We start from the raw sequence: 18,684 nt of genomic DNA, 5'->3' as shown, positions 1-18,684 counted from the left end.
TCTGAGGTGAGCTAGACCCATATCCACACCCTTCCCAAAGCAACCCCGGAGCTCTGCCATCCAAAACTGCACCTGACTCCTTTGCCACAGTCAGTGCTGTACCATTTGCCTAGAAAATCCTCCCATCCCTTGTGAAGAATGTGTGTTTTAAAGTTACTAATTGTTGGATTTTTGAGCAATGTAATTCACCTCTAGCTTGTAAAATGGACGTAGTAATGGCGTGACTCATAGTCCTTGGAGAATAGTAAATGATATGTCTAAACCCTGAGGAGAGATGCCGGGGTCATAGTCACCTCTCTAGTGTTAGCAGGCATAAATATCCTTTCCTAATGATACTCTTGCATTTTTGCTCCTCGGATGTTGATTCCTGCCAGTACCACTGACCAACATCCACCCTAGGTCACAGGGTCTCTGACCCTATGGGCAAGGTCCCTCAAGGCCTCACCCTTGAGTTTCTCTGCTTGTGGAGTCCTTCTGAGGGTGCAGATTTCATCATCAGCTCCTTTAGGTGAGTGAGACCCTTGGCTTTCCTTCTATCCTGTTTCTCTGGTCCATGAAACCTGCAATGTTCTACCAGTGTAGATGTTGGGGATAGGATGAGAGAGAGAGCTTGTAGGCAGGCCTAGGATGGGACAAGAATGAGGTTTGGAAGGAAGACATTTATCTACTTCCAGATCTCAGGGGAGAGGTTGCCCGTGCCAAGGAAAGCAAAGGAGGAGTATAAGTCAAAGGGGAAGAACTTAGGTAAATAGAAGTGAAAGTGTTTTAAAAGAAAGAAATTACAGAGTCCTAATGGTTGGCCTTAGGTCTTCTGTATGAATCAGAGAATCCTTTGCTAGCCAACCATAGTTTTCACCCAAAGGCAGCAGAACTGACTGTCACTTATTGACAACTTTCCATTTCTCAGCTCCTGGGTGAGTTGGACCCATGTCCTCCTATTCCCTCCCACAGCACCTGAAGTTCCTGCCACCCAGAAATGCATGCACCCTGCCCCTTTACCATAAGTCAGGACCAAGTTCATTTGTCAAGGCAATGCTTCTATTCATCCACAATGTTTTGGTCATGAGCAACCTACTTCACCTGTAGCCTGTAGACTGGAAGTAATAATGGCACCTGCTCCATACTCCTGTGGATAACAGTAAGTGGCGTGTCTAAGCACTGAGGAGAGAGATGCCTGGGTTGTTGTCATCTCTCCAGTGACTTATAACCCTCTTTTCTCACAGCCTAGCTCCATGAAATCTGCAATGTTCTAAGTCTAATCCTAGAGATAGGATGATCAGGAGTTTGTGTTCCAAAGATGGGACAAGAATGAGAATTGGGAGGAAAACATTTATGTAACACCAGGTCTCACACAAGAAGTTGTCCATGCCAAGTAGAACCAAGCAGGAGCGTCTGGTGTGGGTCACATGGAAGAAGAGGAGGATGTGGGGGAACCAGAATCAAGCTTTATGGGTTTTTGGAGGAAAAGCAAGCCAGACCAGAGTGGGCAGCTAAAAATGGCAGACTGTAGTAATTTCATGGGGCTTTCATTGTTGGGAAGTCTTTAGATGTTTGCACTTGGGCCTGGAAGGTTTCAGGCACGGGAAGAGTTAGGGAAATATCTAGATAAATAAGTGGCTGAGATCAGACAATGGGTTGGTTGGTTTTTACAGAAAATTCATGTTTGGAGTAGCCCTTTGCAATCCAAAAATATCAGCTACCCATAGGAGAGGGAATTTCTCCCAGACCAACACGCTTCCTAAGATGTCTAAATAACATAAAATATAAAACATAAAAAGCACCATGACTCACGCAGGCCTACAGATGCCTCACCTTGATTTCTTCCTTGGGCTGCACATGGACTTGTCCTTGTGGTCAGCTGTCCAAATTCCCTTTCCCTTGGAGATGCCATCATTAGGTTAGGACCCATCCTAAAGACTTAACTTGGTTATCTCTCTGTGGGCCTGATGTCCAAATGGGGTGGTCCTGAGTGTCAGGACACAGTTCTCCCTGCCATCACACAGTTCTGACCATCATGCTCTCCACCCCTCTCTGCACCTATGATTATTTTCATTATTTTTTTATAATTAGATACTGATAGTATGTGCTCATTTTCTCTTTTTCATGAATAGATGTATTATGTGCAAATGAAGATAATTTTATCCCATTTCAGGTAAAAAGAGCTTGGTTTGATGGTGATGTGTTGGTGGGCAAATTTCTAGTACTGTATTTATTCACTGTTTAAGACAGCAAACGTTCTTGCTTGTGAATTGATCAGGAGTGGTTTTCCATTATTTACAACAGGAAGTAGTATTTTCCTTGTAAGTTCAGCCAGTGAGTCAGATTTATACCTTTCTCCTTTGAAACCCTAAATGCACTGAATCAAATGTCCTTGTTATTAATTGAATTATCAATCTTCATTTCTGAAAATTGCACAAAATCCAAGCGCAGGGGAACTCTGAGAGTGACAAACTTTGCTTCAGGTTGGCATTTGGTCCTGAAATGCTGGCAATCTCTATTTGCCTGGGGGAAAAAAATTCCACTCAAGTGTCACATCATTTGCTAAACTTCTTCTGAACATTCACTCAGGTTCAGCCCACCCAGTGGCCCCTACTGTTAATGTCCTCATTTGGAGCATGGTGCGCTCTGGATAACCAGAGCTCTTGATTCCCAACAAAATAGTCTGCAAAGCAGGTATAGCACCTTCAATGCATGGCTCATTCTGAGCTCCAAATTAATATTCTGGGAATCCATAAAGGAGCAGCTTAGTGTCTGTCACTGTAAACCAAGCAAAGTCTTAGATTTGGGGCAGATACTGTACAGCTTCAGGCTGCTTTCCGAAGAAACTGCTCCTCAGGAGATGAACATAACCAGCTTGGAAAACCTTCAGGCTTTCATGTCTCCTGTTGGTTTGGGGGAGGAGTGTTATGTATTATTATTTGCTCCAGTAAATTAAATTAGCCTTTCATTTCATGGCAGTCTAAAGCAACCCAACTAATAAAAGCAGGAACCGAATTTATACCTAGTCTGTTTCCTTTTTTTTTTTTTTTTTTTTGGTGCTGGGAATTGAACTCAGGAACCTTGTGCTTGCCAGGCAGGCACTTATGCTTCTGAGCTATCCCGTGGCCCCCTTCCTTCCTTTTTCCCTCCTTGCCTCCTTTTATTTTTATTTTTGTGGTAAGATATGATAGGTTCTTCTTTGTGGTTAATCTTTCTGGCATTTCTATTATTCATTCTTTGGTCATACTGATAAAACCTCTAAGAGGCAAAGGTCCTGATTCAAGGGTCAACTAAGATTCTAAATACCATTCCATTCTGTTGTGATTATAGACCACAAAGAGATGGAATGGGTAGGGCAGGATTAAGCTAGCCCTTGGTTAGGTCTGCATTAATTCATTGTCATCCTCCTTGGTCCATCCAGTGTTTGCAGTGGCTGCACTGATGATTAAATGGGGCAATGTTACAAATCCCCAGCCTGGAATCCTGGACAACTCTGAGGGTGGCACTATTCTCCGCCCTTCAGCCAAGTGTTACTCTCTTTGACCAAAAGGGCTGTTCAGGAGATTCCACTCACTTTCCCCTGCTTCAGTAGCACTCTCCTCTGAGTCAAGGAACCAATGCATGCTTTCTGGCAACAACTTAGTATGACTTTGAATGGTGCACTTGGGAACCAGACAAGGACCCAGTGGACTCAATGTATCACTTGACACCTAGCAACGATAGCTCTGCTTATTGGTCCCCATCTGTCTGCATTAACGTGGGTGATTGTTTCTTTCTGCTTAAACAGCTGATGTCTATTCATATCGAGATTTTATATAGAAAGATACACATCCTTCAGTTCCCTATGTACTATGCCTTTGTTGACTGTCTGTCTACCGTCCATGTGCTATTACCAGCTCTGTGGATCCCTGAAAGTCAGACACTACTATCACCGATGGACTCAAGCTTTCCTCCTGAATGAGAACCATGTATTTTCAGTTAAAATTTTTAAATCTTGTTTAGTTTATTGCGATGTAACTAACATTTTCTTTTTCTATTTCAATATTAGTGTCTCAAATTTAAGATACACTTTTGGGTGATAATCTTGCCTTAAAAATTATATAAAGCAAAATTAATGCTTTTTTAAAAACCATCTTATTGTGAGTGGCAAGTATATGGTAATGTTTGTTGAAATGAGAAATGCACGGGTATTTTGAAGGCAACTCAAACTTCAGTATATGTGGAATGCAGTTTGTTAATAAAATCATTCACAGAGGCCTTTTCTCATACAGTTGGATTTCTGTGCTGAGTAACTCTCATACTGACCCATAGAGTTCTTTAAATGATTTATAAGAATAGTCAAAATAAAGGTAATAATGCTCTTAAGTAAAAACTTATAGCCTAACTAAATTTAGGAACAAACTTCAGGTTTTTTCTATTTAACATTTTAAATAGATTGCATGAAATTTCTGTATTTTCTATGTTACCCTCCTCTACTTCATTGCCCCCAGCCAAGGGTCTCACTGTGTAGCCCAGACTGGCTTCAAACTCGAGCTCCTCCTCCCTCAGCTGGGATTCCAGGCTTGTATCATTATACCAGGTTCTGTGCACTTTATGCATTCACTTTTACTCATTTTAATTAGCCAAGTTGTAATAAAAATGTATACAAATGAAAACTTTTTTTCGCTCTTAATCTGCTCTCTAGCTTGGTAATGATAGGGATGCATAATTTTATGGTGATATTTTTGCCTTAAAAGCTGCTAAAGATTACATTGACCCTCGATATTATTGATGGACCAGAGCAAACAGCACAGAAATCTTTAAAATACACTGGGTCTGGCAAACTTTCAGCCAGGCCAGGTTTCAATTATTTTGATTATCTATACATACACATAAATAGCAGGCATGGATAATAACTTAAGTCTTTTCTGTTGTTGTTGTCGTTCTGGGAATTGAACTCAGGACCTTGTGCTTGTCAGGCAGGCACTTATGCCACTGAACTATATTCTCAGTCCAATAAATTAGTCTATAGGAAAGTGCCATTGCTCTGAAAGTGTGCATATACATGCACATAGAGTTCAATCATGGAATTGCTATTTTTGTAGGTAAAAACTAGTGGCATATTGGTAATTTTATATGATTTAAGCTATCTATTTATATAAATAATTATTATATTCCTTCACATATAAAACTCAGTGTCTAATAGGTTTTGTGCCATTCATATATTTGTGCTAGTGTTTTATTAATCATTTACAAAAATAGTTTTTCTTGCAACTGCTTAGTCATTCAGGATTGAAATGCAAATACAATCTGTTCTGTGGTCACTGATATGAGACTGAATAGGTTGGAGATTTATGTTCTGCACAGGAGCTTTTAGGGATTTGAGTGTCATATTTATGATGGGTGCACTAACCTTACCTTTTGGATGAACCTGACGCAATAGACTTTATTCAAGTGAATTGTGTTAACTTGGTAAAGACCCAAGACTCATTCTGTGGCTGCTCCTGGACTCTCAGGACCTGCAGCTCCAGTGGGTTCTTGGTGAAACTGAGCAGTGCTCATGGGAGTGCTACTTTCTTATTCAGTGTAATTTATTTGGGGGTTTTCTGAGTAATATAAGATGTAGCTTTGTAGTCTAGGTATTTACTATGTAATGATAAAGCCTTGTCTTTACTTAAAATTTATAGATATAGCCAGCCATGTCCAAATTGGAGAGCAAGAAGATGCCCATGAGTTTCTTCAGCACACGGTTGATGCTATGCAGGAAGCATGCCTCAGTGGCAGCAACAGTGAGCACACACCATTTCTTCAGTTTACACCTCTGGCTTATCACACTTGTTTAGCCTTTTACATTGAAAACACGCAGATATGTTTGCTTTATCCTTTGGCTTTGCATTGCCTCTTACCCACCTGATTTGCATTATTTTAAAATGACTGAAATTTAAAAAGCTGTTCCCATTATCACAATGTGAATTTATTCAATTATAAACGTCAGGAAATGAATATTGGTTTTGCTATTCTTTAATTTCTGAGTGTCAGCAAGCCTTGGAAGATCTATAAGTACCTGCCTCTCCTTTCCAGTTGAGCCAGGCATTTTTTCTGTTGAGAATATCCCTGCAGGCTTATATTTTGTTTCCTGCCTCTCCCTTCCCTCTCTCTCCCCACCCTCTCTACCTTTCTCTGTGTGTTACCAGTTTCTATAGCTTTTTCCTAGAATCTAAATGCAGACTTGAGAAAGGTGGGTGAGGCAGTTTAAGTAACATTCCTAAACCACCCACTACTGTCCATGCACCCTGTACAGATTTCTCCCTTTACATTCCAATCACCGTCCCCGCCTTCATGGCCTGGATAATGTTAAGACTCTGCCTTCCCTGCCTTCCCCAGATCCCACATGGAGTCACAAGCCTGTTGAGAGCTTCTCCCTTCTGCTGCTTTGCTTCAGAGCCAAATTCCTGCCTTGATTTCAAAGTCTCTTCATAATCTAGCTCCTCCTATCCTCCTCCCCAGATCCTATGTTCCACAGACAGGGCTGATCTCTGGGTACCATGAAGACTGATTTTTTATGTTCTATGGCTCTCTTCTTTGGATTCTTGTTCTTTTATAAATATACATGCTTTTAAAATCTAATCATAGCATCTGTTATTTTTCAGAATTCTTATGTCACTGTTTTGTCTTTTTCAGATTAGACACATCTAGGCCACCACACTCATTGGTCGGATATTTGGAGGATTTCTAATCTATTTAATACATGTAAGTTTAACATGCTTTTTCATAGCTGCAGTAGCGTCCATTTATTTTACTCTCCTATTGATGGATACTTGCTTTTTATTCTGTTATTGTCATCAGTGCCTTATCGAATATCACCCATGTACTCACGCTTTTGTGTCTATGTAAAAGTGTACATTATAAACAATTGGTATTGGTTATTTTTTTTTCTCTTGATGCTGGAACAAAATACCAAACACCCCAAATTAAGCAGGGAAAGGTTTATTTAGCTCACAGTTCATGGAGGTTTCAGTTCATAATCAGCTGACTCCACGGCAGGGTGACATGGCACTGCGGCAATACTTTAAGCCAGCAGAAGACAGAAAAGCTAGAAGAGCAAAAAAAGGGAGAAAGAGCAGGCCTCTATTCCTCCACCTGAGGGGTGCAGGCTGCACCCCTCAGGTGGGTGTAACACTCATACCAAGTCCATGCCCTTCTGGTTCACAAGATAAAGATATAAAGTAAGGACCCTGACCCCCTGCTGAATCAATTAAACTTTAATGTTTCTGAAACTGACACAATGAATAACATGCTAGAGCACCTGTCCTTTATACCCCACCATGTAGAACTGCTGAGTCTCTTAGTTAAACTTCTCAAGTTGACACAATGTATCAGCCATAACAATCCACTCCGTGTCAATTTGGCAACCAGACACATTTCTTTAAACCAGTTTCCAGATACAAGACGTGCTTATTCTTACTATTTCATAACTTGAACATTATAACACAGGTTTAAGAATCCTTAAGAACCAGTATTAAGTCTATCCACATTATACTACATTAAAACTATAACATTCCACTCCTGGCCCTCCAAAGACTCATGCACATCTCTTTATGCAAAAGGCATTTAGTCCATTTTCAAGAGTTGTCCAAGTCCTAACAGTTTTAACATTGCTGAAAAGTCTAGTCCCATCTCCTCTGAGATTTAAGGCAAACTTTTAGCTGCAAGATCCTATCCAAATGAAAACAAAGCTAAACACTTCCAACATTCAATGGCACAAGGTAAACATTTCCATTCCACAAGTCACAAACAGGAGGATACAAAGGCTTGGGAACAAAGCAAGTCCAAAATCCAGCAGGGCAAACATTAAGTCCTGTAGTTGCATGTCCAGAATCTGAAGTAATCTGTGGCAAATTGCAAGCTTGAAAGGGTTTGTGTGACTCCACTGCTGTGGTACTTTTGATGGTTGTGGCTCCCACAGTTTCTGTCTTAGGCCCACTTTGCTTGCTCCTTGCAGTTTTCTCTAGATGATCCACATTCATGGCTTTGCTAAATTCCTGGGGTCTCTACTGGACCTTTGGCTTTGCATTTACATATTCACACACTGCCCGCTCAGAAGCACACTGTCTGGCCTCCCAGGCCTTCTAAAATCAAGGGGGAAGCCTTTTTAACCTCAGAACTCATGCATTTTTCCAATGCCCTTAAACCCAGCACCACATGGATGATGCCGAGGTTGGCTGCCAGTTGGGGGAGGAGCCAGACTTTCTTCTCTCTTGGAGGTAGGGGTCGAGTGCCTGGCTCACTGGGCATGCTGAACCTGATTCTGAGGACCAAATTTTCTATGCTTCCACCATTCTCTAATGTGGTGCTTTGCAATTTTCACCTCAAAGAAAAGTCTTTCACTTCTGCAGTTTGGAGGCTGCAAATGTGCAAGACTTGCTACTTTTTATGATGCCTTCAGGCCATCTTTTCTATTCTCCTGTTTCTTTTCAGCAATCAAGATTCCTGAGCTCTATCTTTGCAGCAGCTTCCTTTGGTATAGTCAAAGCAACAACCCCACTTCTCTGGTACCAAATTCTGTTTTTGGCTATTTTTCTCACATGGCTGAAACAATATACATAACACTCAAAATGAAAGAAGAAAAGGAGAGATTTATTTAGCTCATGGTCTGTGAAGGCTTCAGCCCATAATCAGGTGGCTCCAAGGCAGGGTGGCATGGAGCAACTTTCAAGGTGGCAGAAGACAGCAAAGCAACAAGAATAAAAAGAGAAGAGGAAGCCTCCTTTCCTCACTGTACTGTATGCAGGCCACCCCCTGACCGCCAGGGTGGGTGTTAGCACTCACGAAATCTCTGTGCCCTCCTCTTGCACAGGATGACAATGTTTATAAAGTAAGGATCCTGGATCCTTACTGAGTCTCTTTAACTTCTAAACTTCTCAAGTTGACACAATGTATCACCTATAACACTATTAATATTAGAATTTGAGTAATAAGATGTATTTTAAATTTAATACTGACACATCATTCTAAAAGGTCATACCAGTTTATATGCATTCCATCCATTAGTGTACCAGGGACCAAATTCACGAGACCTCTTCTAAAACCATGTATAAGATTAACTTTTTCTTAATCTAGTTGGAGAAAAGTTACACTGCTTTAATTTTGTTTTACTTTGAAATAGTATTTGTATTCTGTAATTTCGATACTTGAGATTGCCATACTGATTACACTTTGCTTATCTTTTGCAATTTATTTTTATTTTAGTCCAATGTTTAAATTTCAAGAGTGTTTCAGATATTTTTGACCTGTATCTTGGTATTACATTGGAGATAAAGGTAAATTTAATAACTTTTGTGGTGGCCAAGTTTTTAATCTTTATTAATCTTTGACTTTTCACTTTGATTTTGGGGCCTGGGAATTTAGCTCAGCAGCATAAGTGCCTACCTGGCAAGTGCTAGGTCGTGAGTTCAATCTCTGGTAAAAACAAAACAAAACAAAACAAAAACCCAATCAACCAAACTAACCAAAAACCAACCAGTTTTGGTACCTATGTTAGAAAACCTTAGGTGGTTCTTAATCTTTAGAAATTGTTTTAACATTTTGCATTTTCTGAACTATATTATTCTTATTTTTGAACATTTATTTTTCTGATTACAGATGAAAAGGACAAACACTGCAGATATATATAAAGTCTTCCCTCCAGGACTAATGCTCTTAGTCATTTAGTATTCACTGCACCAGAATAGATCAGCTAGTTTTTATAAAAATGAGGTTATGAGCAGGGCATGATGGTGCAGGTCTATGATGCCAGGATTCTTTTAAGAGTCTGAGGCAGAAGGATCACACGTTTGGGCTGAAACTGGGCAACCTAGTGAGACCTTGTTTAAAATAAAAACAAGGTGAGGGCTGGGAATAGAGCTCAGTGTGAAGCCCCTGGGTTACATTTCCAGTATTGCAAAAAAGAAAAAAAAAAAACAAACCAGAAAAACTTTCAAAACAGATTCTGCCTTTGTCTATTTGTCCACTTGCTATTTTTGTTTCCCTCTGCTTGGAGAGCTTCCAGGTCAGTGTGTTTGGGCAGTTGATGGTGGTCCATAGGTGCATATAATTCTTTATTGCTCGTAAAGCTGCACGAGCCACCTCCTTACATATTTTTATTCCCTTAATCTGCTTGTTTTTACTGGGGTGGGAGTAATCATCCTAAAGGTAAATTTTTTTTATGGCATTGCATATTGAATGCAGGGCCCTCTACCACTCAGCCACATTCCTTGACCATTTAAAAAGTGTTTTGAAATTGAATCTAAGTTGCTCAGGCTGGCCTCAAACTTGCAATCTCCTACCTCAGTCTCCCAAGTACCTGGGGAAGACAACCTCACCATACTCATAAAGACATTTTTTTTCATAAAACTTTTATCATTCGTTTTTCTGAGTCTTTTGCTTGCTTTCTCACTTGCAGTCTCCATCTCTCTCACAAACCACCGACTGTGCGTGGTGCTGTGGCCTGGACGCTTTTTCCTCCCAGGGTGCTCAGAGTGTTAATGAGGCATTGGTGCAGTTTGTGAAGCCGAAGCAGCAAGGAGAGAACGGCTAACGTGTCGCAGGTGTGATGAGGGGTGATTTGCGTTCCCTGATTTGGCTGCTTCAATTGGAGTGAGAGGGATCCTCGGTTTTAAAAAGCATGGTGTGTTCAAATGGCCTAGAAGGCTGCCTTAGCTTCTGATGCCATCTGGGAAACACTGGCTGGCTGTCTTCCAGAGGCCGGAGCAGGCAGCATCTGGTGTCTGCACTCTCTCAAGAATGGGTATCTCTGTCTGTTGGAGAACTGGTGCTACCGCCCAGGATGCCACAGTACTGCAGCAATGTCTGTTAAGCAGCATCTTCCTTGACTTTCCTGTTAGACAAGACTGGAGGTAGGGTGAGGGTCACCTTCTCCCTGCAAAAGGAGTTGAGGATCTTTCTTACAGTGGATTCCACAGTGTGGTACAATGTCTTCTGGAAACCACATTTCCCCAGGCAGTTAGGGGAGGCTGTCTTAAGAATCTCTATTTCATATGTTTTAAGTAGATTTCTATTTTACAGTCAGGTGACATAGATATCTACATTAACTAATCTTTTGTTGTCAAATACTCAATATTTGGGGGGAAACGGTGCTTTTATCTCCAAGACCAGTGCTTTTTCCTGATACTTTTCATCATTTTTTTCCCTTTTATTTCTGGGTAAGGAGTTTTCTTTCACAGAATTATACCAACCTAAAAAACTAATTAGCTTTCAGGTTTTTGAATTGAGTTAACCTATTTTATTTTCTACAAGGTTGAACTCAGAGCCTTATGAATGTTATGCAAGCATTCCACCTTGAGCTACACCCCCAACCCAAGTTAATGTGCTTTTCACATCACTGGCGCCCTGGGCATCCTGACATTTCAGAATTGTCTTTTCTCTCCTGTCATGTCTTTTCTCTCCTGTCATGCTACTAGGCAATTGCCCCCGGTTTTGTTTGATTTTGTTTTTAAGACAGGGTCTGTCTTTGTGGTTCACGCTGCTCTTAAACTCCCCATGTAGCCCAGCCGTAGAACTCATGGCAATCCCTGTGCCTCAGCTGCCCAAGTACTGGAATTACAGGTGTGTGTCACCATGCCTGGCTAACCCCAGTAGTTTTAATTTTAATATTTTCACAGTTTGGGTGGGAGGAGTGATGTTCCTCATCTATTATCTTTGTTTTGGAATCTTAAATTCTATTTCAGAGAAATAGCAAGGGAAAGACTAAAACCCCAAAGAGTTCACACATTAATCTTACTCTTAATTTCAAGGTGCAAAAATATGGTTCCAGCTTCAAAGACGTTTGCTATACACAGACCACCTAATGTTCTCACACTTTCTCTGAAACGCTTTGCAAATTCTATTGGTAGAAAAACTGCTAAGGTAGGTAGATTATGTTATTAATAACCTTTTATGTGGAGCCAAGACTTAAATGCCAGTAGCTGTTAAGCACTACAAATGACCTAACTGAACAATTTTGTCTTTAACTTTCTGAGCTTTTCTTGCATTGGATAGAAGGAAAAAAACTGAGATAAGAGTTTGGTCTGTGTACTTACAAGTACGTATGTGTCTACTGAAAATATTTAAATTAAAAATACTGGACTAGCCTGACTAGTGATAAAACTAGGAACTCTGATCTGTGTTTGGGCTTCATGATCAGTTCTTTGGTATCCATGGTAATGAGTGGATACAGGGAGAGCTTGTACAATTCGAAACCCAAAGAGAACTTCCTCACTAGATCTTAATCCCTCTTTCATTGAAGTTTATTTTCTTGTTTTCTGATTCTTCACTTACACTGAATTTCCCTCTTTTCTTCCCACTTACTAAAGGTTGACAGTGGTAAAAAAAAAAATTCAATAACAAAGCTGAGCATGGTGCACTCAGAAGGTTAAGGCAGGAGGATTATGAGTTTGGGGCCATGCTGAACTGCACGGAGTTTAAAGCCAAGCTCACCTACATATAGTGAAGTCTTATTTCCAAAAACAAATAAAAACGCAGTAACACAGAAGAGAAATAACTAACACATTCCTAAATTATTCGAAGTAGCCTGGCATGGTGGCATATGCCTGTAATCCCTGTATATGCCACCATGCCAGGAGGCTGAGGCAGGTGGACTGCGGCAAGTTCAAGGTTAGCCTAGGCTACATAGTGATTTCAAGGCAGGCATGAGTCACATAGTAAGATCCTGTCTCAAGAAACCAAAGTAATTAACTAATAAAATAATTGCTGGTGAATTCCGGAGTTGTTGTTTTGAGACTGTCACCTATCATGGATTTGAAGAATCCATTTAGAGTGGATCCTTGTTTAAGGAAAATAAAGACATTGAGAATGCCTTAGCTAGCTCAGGGTGTCTTCCAGGTTGTGTCCTTTGAAAAGTGATTCACTGCACTGGGTTTCTGCTGAAGCATCCCTGTGCAGTGCTCTGTATGCCTCCTGGGATGCCCCAAATATCCTGCACCTGAACATGTAGGGCCTTTTGTTGCCTTTAGAAATGACATTCCTTTCTCCTTTGTCCATTTCCATTTAGGATGTGAAATATCCTGAGTATCTTGATTTACGGCCATATATGTCTCAACCAAACGGAGAACCCATCAGTCACGCTCTGTATACAGCGCTGGTCCACTTTGGATATAACTGCCATGTGGGCCGTTACTTCTGTCACAGAAAAGCTGTGTGGATTTGCTTATTGCTTTTACATAGATTCTGTAAGGTAGCAAGCACTAGCATTCTTTGGGGAAAAAGTGGGAGTTTTATAATTAAAGTGTGACTGTTTCTTTAATTCTTCTTATTCTGTCCTTGTTAACCTAACAAAATCTAATCTCTCTCTTACTGTCTGTCTTTTGCAGGTTAGCAATGACCTGTAGTATCAAATGAGTGACTCCATGGTATCTCCTACTGATATTAAGTCAGTACTCAACCAACAAGGCTATGTACTCTTTTATATCAGGTACTGTCATGAAAACAAGTTTCTAATTTTTCTGAAATGTCATTTCTTTTCATCTCACCCACTTTCAGTTCAGTTTGGAGATATTTTTTAAGGTTTACCCTGTCACAAATTAGAGAGTCAGGAGGCCACTTCTGAGCATGGATTGCGAGCTTATGGTAGCTTCCAGCTCTTTGTCACTCAGGGATGACCGATGCAGAGGAAGGGAAAGGTGACAACTGAGGGCTGGGGTTCCTTATGCTGCCAGCAGAAAGTGGAGTGGACCTGGGGATGTGCAGGCCACGGGTGGAGGGCTCAGGAAGAAGACTCTGAGCATCTTGCATGGTCCTGCCTAGCACTTCCCCCAGTGCTGAGCACAGTGTTGGTTAGGCATCCATCGGCCTGGGCTAGGGCCAGCAATTGGGCTGATCCTGCTACTGCTGTAAATTGACTTACAGATTCTACCTTTGGCAAAAAAAAAATCTGATATATACTTCACAGTGTTCCCCATTCCCCCCCCCCATGCTGGGAATAGAACCCAGAGCCTTGTGGAAGCTAGGTCAACACTACCACTAAACCACATCCCAGTCCCCACAGCGTCCATTTTACCTGATAGCTTAAAATTAAGAATACTCTAAAATGTTCAACAATGGCCGAACAATGTGTTGAAACTATATGCAATTAGTTGTGAGTAGTGATTTTTTCTTTTCTTTCTTTTTGGGGACAGTATATTGCTATGTTAGTTATCACTTGCTAAGAGTGATTGTTACAATCTTTTTTTAAAAAAAATGTTTTGAGGAAGTGCTGACTGTATATTGAGGGAAAGCAGCTTGAAATATCAAACACTGGTGTTGGGTGACAGATGGGGGCACAGTCTACCCAATCAAAGGGGAACCATCTCTGGGGGCAACGTATTTTGTTTCCTATTTTTTTGGACACTATAGGTTTTCCACAATGGCATATATTTTTAATTTGAAAATACGAACAGAAAAACTAACTTTCTCATAGCAGCATTTTTAAACAGAGTTTAAAAATTTTGTTCCCTTTACCCAGCTGCCTGTGTGTCCTGAGCTTTGCACCCTGACACTGACCTACACCCCTAAAGCAGCCAAGGAATCATATGGCTCTGTGAAATGTGGCTTAGAAGCAGTGTGTTTGCCATCAGTGAGTTTGTAAACCCATCTCTACTGAGATGCCCTTTGTCACCCTAAACCCTCTCACTCTTTGTCCCCAGGTCCCATGAGGTCAAAAACGGTAGTGAATTTCCTAGTCATGCCACCCATGACCCCGGTCAGTCCTCTCTCCACCTGGTCACTAGTCAGCGTGTTGTCACCAACAAGCAGGCTGCACCAGGGCTCTTTGGGCCACAGCTTCCCTCTCACATGCTGAAGGTAACACTTCAGAGGTAGCATCTGATTTTTATCTCACTCTTAGGGTCTGTCCTCAAATCCTCAGGCTGACATTGCAGTAGTTGTCATGTCCTGTCTACAACTGGATTTTTTGTCAAACAAGTTCATTCAGGCCCTTCATTTAAAAATATTCAATGTATGGGACTGTCAGCATGATCCCAGTGGTTGAGAGGAACAGCTGGTTGGCACCCACTGTGGACTTGGGCTCTACTCAGGTAGGATCGTTGAGTTTTTAACTCATGTTAAATATCAGAAAGTGATCTGTTACACAGACACTTTATGTCTATAAAGTGTCTGTCTTAGGAGTGTGCTATTTTGCCATCTGCTGTCCTCAAGGGTGTGATTATGCCCATTGGCCTGTATGCCCAAGAAACCTGAGGCAGTCCACAGGGCAGGGCCTGCCCCCCAGCATCCCTGGGACCCCACACTCAGGTCATCAGCATCTTGCTAGGTCATTGCTGCTCTCAGATTTTGCAGCTTCTCAGTTTTGAGTTTGGTTTGAGTTATCAGATTATCTAGCTGAATGCTTTTTTTATCAGTGAACCAGCTGTCACCTGTGTTGTCACAGGGCTTCAGTGATAGTTGTGGAACTTTGAGCAACAGAGCTGCGTGAGCAGAATTCTGAGGCATCACTGGGTAGTGGCAGCAGCCGTAACCTCACATGCATCCTGAAGCGGCCTTTCCTTCTGTCCATGTGACTCTCTCCCTTGCTTGGAGGCCAGTAAGCTGTCTTTACTTCTGTCTGTATAGCAGTGGCCTCCCAGGAAAGCCAGCTGAGGAGAATATACAAGAACCTGTGCCAGCGGGGCTGAGTTCTGATAGACATTTGTCCTGTGTGGGGTTAATTTCTAGAAAATTATGGCCTATGGTAGGTGCACACAGATGGAGCAGAAAAAAGAAAGGGGTGGTGATTGTGATCTGTGCTGAGCAACTTGTCAGTCACAAGACCAAAGTGGGCAGGCCGTGGACTGGAGTGCTGACCTGGCTGTAGCTTTCTACCTTCACTTGAACAGGACCGGGCCATTGAAAGACACACCAGGCAGTTCCATGTCGAGTCCTAATGGACGCCCCAGTGTCAATAGGGCTATTCCTGTTAATGCTTCTACTTCTGTTCCAAACTTGTCAGTTAACAGCCCCTGGGATTCCAGAACATCCTAAGAAACAGAAAATGACCATCAGTTTTCATAAAAAGTTGACTGCTTGCCAAACTCAACCTCAGCATAGCAGTTCCTTGGAAGCCCCTAGCAAGCCTGTTCCTCCTGCTGCCATCAATTGTTCTGTGATACAGTCCACCACAAATGCAGCCACAACATCAGTTTCTAGTAAATTAGCAAGACCATTCTCCTAAGGCGAGTTCTGCTCCAAGCCAATGATGAACAGCAAGTCTAGGGTGAGCTCCAGTGTGCTGGTCCCCAACAGTGCAGTCATCTAAAGACAAATGGGGAGTCCAAGGGCCTGGCCAAGGAGAACAGAATGGGTAGGATGGACACTGCTCCCTCTGGTGGCCATGAAGTGGAAGAGGATGAAGCCTTGCCACATGAGCTTCAAAAGCCTATTACTCTGAATAGTGTTAATAGTAGAGACGGTGACCCAAAAGAAAATAGCCAGTCATTGGAGGGTGCCAATTGCCAAGTCCAGCCTACTCAGAAAATCCCTGTTCTAAAGCAGATGGTCTTCCTGGAAAGGTGAGTTGGTGGAGGAGGCTTGGTTTTGAGTCTCTTCTGTGGCCCATTCACTCAGCCAGATTTCAGTCCTCATGGAGCTCAGAGCCAGCACTGAAATGTCTTTGTCTTTTATTGTAGTTAACACCTGCTTTCTTTTTTTTTTTTTTTTTTTTGTCTTTTTCCTTTTTATCGGTACCAGGGATCGAACTCACGACTGCCTGCTTGCAAGGCAGGCGCTTATGCCGCTGAGCTAAATCCCCAGCCCCTAACACCTGCTTTCTTGCCTTCTCTTCCAGAAGACAAACTCTTAGAGACCTTCGTACTTAGCGACAAAGTAAAAATGAAACAAGGTAAAGTAAAAATAAATTTGGAGAAAGTGAACTTCGTAGTACAAAATCCAGTAGTTAAAGTGTCAGTGTTTTAACACTGCAAAAGTGCTGTGAACATTTTGAACCTCCAAATGATCTGAAAAATAACCCATAGGGTATGTTAACTTGCCTTTGAAGAGAATAAGAAAGCAGTCTGTGGCTGTTTGTTGTTTCCTTCTGCTTCACAGGCTCTGGCAAGTTACCCTGCACACCTCTGAATCTGATTCCATGTACTTTCTCATTTCAGCCACACCATAGTGTGAGCATGTCTCAGTTACACACTTGTCAGACTGCTGGAAAGTGTAGTGTCTGTGCAACTGCGGCAATAGTACAGCTGGGATCCTCACCCCTGAGTTATGAGGACATGTAGCGGGAGGAGCCTCCTCCATGGCACTGGGGCAACCCCAGATCTGAGAACCTGAGTTGGGGATGCGGAGTTGTTAAAGAAGAACGAGAAGCTGAGGACACTCATGCCCAGTTTACCCTAAGATAGAACAGGTCATTTGCACAGTGACTTTTCCCTATATTTTTTCCTAATCTACCTTGGTCCTCAAATTTAATGTGCAAGAGAATTATTATGCATTTGCATAAATTGAGCCACGTATATACTGCAGCCAAGCACACCTTCCTTTTTGTGTGGCCCCAAGAATCCCCCTTCTACACTCAGGGCAACTAACTTCCTCATGGGGACGTGGACAAGTTATCTCCTCACTGAAGAGCTAAGGTCACGACAGGTGATTTATTGTTTTGTAACAGCTGTCAGCTAACCTTGCGAGTGTGTCAGAAGTTTCCCAGCTGCCAAGGGTGACCTGCATTCCTACAGGGTTTTCCCAGCGCCTCAGTGAGTTCCTGTCTTCCATAATTCAAGGAGCTCGTGGCTCTGTTACAAAATAGCTGCTCTGTTTCTGAGGCCCAAGAGAAAAAGGAAGCCAAGAAAGTCAGCGGCTCATCATCACTTGGCTTTTTGTGTAGACTTAGTTCTTAAGAATTAGAAATGAATCTGGAAATAGAAAAAAATCTAGAGCTGCAGAATTACTGTTGCTGAAATAGTTGATATAAATTTCATTTTGATTTAATGAGAAAATTTGGTGTCCAGAGAGGATAGCCTGATATTGGCTTGAAAGCAGCTATATTTGAAGTGATAAAATATTTAATAAATGTAAGCCTTGACAAAACCTGTATAACAGTCATGCTAACTACTGCCTTGTCTCTTTCTTTTCTCGGGTGTGCAGTCCACCTAGAACAGAGCAAAGTCCATAGGGGATCTAACCATAGAGCCTGAGGCTGGCAGCCCCACTGCTGGTTCCAACAAGAAACTGGACAGGATCCTGAGTCTGTGCAGTAAGTTTAAGAAGGCTTTGCTGCCCCCTGGCAGCAGCCTCAAGTCTACCAAAGTTGTCTCAGAAAACAGCTCAGCCAAACCTGATAAGTCTTTGCCCATTGTAAACAACCTTCATAACACCAACAAGATGTGCATGGGGGTGGATCCACTTCCTGAACCCTGTGACACAGAGCAGGCAGCACCGGACTGCAGTGAAACCTCCCAGGAGGTCAAAGCTTTGCTAACCAAGAGCCTGCAGGACCCTGGTCTGGCAGAGACAGCGGAGCAGCTGAGCCCACCTCCCTCTGCACATCCAGAAGGTGGATGTGAGCCCCAAATTTGGTTTTCCTCAGTGGAGAGCAGTGTGGTGACACAGAGGCCCCGTCCCAGAGCACAGGCAAATCTGCCAACACGCTGCCCTCTGCTAAGCCACACAGGACCCCAGGCGCCCATCCTGAAGGGGGTCCTGAGCACAGTCATGGGGAGAGGTGCGGTGAACGTAAGGCCAGCCAGAAAGTTC

General features: G+C 42.2%; 1 pseudogene; it reads left to right on the top strand.

Annotated features, from left to right (window-relative positions):
• Window positions 1–419: 419 nt before the first annotated feature.
• The window catches only part of LOC111756914 (ubiquitin carboxyl-terminal hydrolase 42-like), a 35,387-nt pseudogene continuing 17,122 nt past the window's right edge, over window positions 420–18,684 (top strand).

This window comes from Cavia porcellus, unplaced genomic scaffold (assembly GCF_034190915.1).
Source record: "Cavia porcellus strain 051 isolate PalLab524CR breed Dunkin Hartley unplaced genomic scaffold, mCavPor4.1 scaffold_23, whole genome shotgun sequence".
Taxonomy (NCBI): domain Eukaryota; kingdom Metazoa; phylum Chordata; class Mammalia; order Rodentia; family Caviidae; genus Cavia; species Cavia porcellus.
This window is presented reverse-complemented; position numbering and strand designations above follow the sequence as displayed.